Raw genomic sequence first — 1,594 nt, forward strand, 5'->3', positions numbered from 1 at the left:
CAATGTTTGCTTTGTCATATAGTCTTGGCCACCACCCGCTTCTACTTTCATGCGGCTTTCGCTAATTCTTACTTCAATTTATTGGCTCCTTGGTGAATCGTGCTCGACGATTAACTTCATTTTACTCATACTTATGGGCAGAGTCAATTTAATCGGCTCTCCTACATGTGTAAATGTTGAAAGTAGCATAGAGCAGGCAACTGTAGCAGTGATCGGTTGAACGCCTCTTGCAATGGAAGCGAGTAAAACGAAAAAAAGAGAGAGAAGACGGAAAAGAAAATATAAAATCTACTCTAAAGTTTCAGCTGCCAGAGGTATAGGTGAAAACTTATAAAACCTTTTTTAAGTAATAACATTAAACAAATGTTGTGCGATGGTTACAGCACCTAGGTTTCCCAAGCGGTCACCCATCTAAGTACTGAATAGGCTCGACGTTGCTTAACTGCGGTGATCGGACGAGAACCGGTGCTCTCAGCGTGATATGGCCATAAGCGATTACCAACCTACCTTTTAGTACTTTTATTCTAATAAACGACTAAATGCAAGCAGCTTTTAACATTTTACAATTTATACTCACTTTTGTCACAATTTTCAAATCTTTACTCTACTTTTCTTCTACCAGTTCACTAGCGCATCGGCTGATCAAACTTTCTTCCTTTCTTGTATTCTAACTCCCCAATACACCACTAGCAACTAGCTTCAAGCTCACTCGCTTTCAGATTTCACTTTGCCGCTGCCAATTAGTCAATAGTCCTTCACTGTCACGCGACACTGCCCTTACTACTACTACTTCTGTCCCAATCTTACCCACAAATGCTCCTCAACACATCACTACACGTCATCACAAACTAATTCTGTGGCTATCCGCATCAATATCAAATAGCTATGGATCTTCCTGACGCGACGCTCGCCACATCAACGTCCAGTATTTAGCAAAATTTCAGCGCTTGTGACTCGCTCATCTTTCATTTCACTTCCGTGGACTTTATGCTAGTGGAAATGACTGTCTACGTGCATATTACTAAAGCCCGCATCAAGTCTAATAACTGGTGGATGATGGGACACTTTACAGCGAGCGATGTTGTCGGAGGTAAACAAGCAATGCTGCTTATGACAACAATCTTCATCGAAAGTATGCTAATTGCAATTGGTCGGCAAAGACAAAGCGACAGATGCTGAGATGTGAGTAAAATCAAACACAGTAATACACATACAAGATAACAAAATTCAATTCTTAACCACACAACGATTTCCTATGTTCAGACGGTGTATTACAGAACACGGTTCGAATGACACCTCTCTGTCGTTTACGGCCATATCACTTTGAAAACATCGGTTCTCGTCCGATCACCGAAATTAAGCAAAGTCGAGCCTAGTTAGTACTTTGATGGGTGACCGCTTGGGAAACCTAGGTGCTGTGTTTAAAGGCACCAATTTCCATGCTTTTCTCTCACTGCACTTTTACAGCTTTATTCTTCAAAGTGAAATAACTGTTGCCAATGTTTGCTTAGTCATATAGTCCAGGCCACCACCCGCTTCTAGTTTCATGCGGCTTTCGCTAATTCTTACCTCAGTATATTGGCTCCCTGGTGAA

General features: G+C 41.5%; 2 non-coding genes across 2 annotated transcripts; one reads left to right on the forward strand and one right to left on the reverse strand.

The window, feature by feature from the left end:
- Window positions 1-374: 374 nt before the first annotated feature.
- On the reverse strand, window positions 375-493 carry LOC128247957 (5S ribosomal RNA). Its single transcript, XR_008264293.1, has one exon. It is a non-coding gene; the product is annotated as a 5S ribosomal RNA (ribosomal RNA).
- An 812-nt stretch (window positions 494-1,305) lies between these two features.
- Window positions 1,306-1,424, forward strand: LOC128247956 (5S ribosomal RNA). Its single transcript, XR_008264292.1, has one exon. It is a non-coding gene; the product is annotated as a 5S ribosomal RNA (ribosomal RNA).
- Window positions 1,425-1,594: the final 170 nt, after the last annotated feature.

This window comes from Octopus bimaculoides, chromosome 5, assembly GCF_001194135.2.
Source record: "Octopus bimaculoides isolate UCB-OBI-ISO-001 chromosome 5, ASM119413v2, whole genome shotgun sequence".
NCBI lineage: Eukaryota > Metazoa > Mollusca > Cephalopoda > Octopoda > Octopodidae > Octopus > Octopus bimaculoides.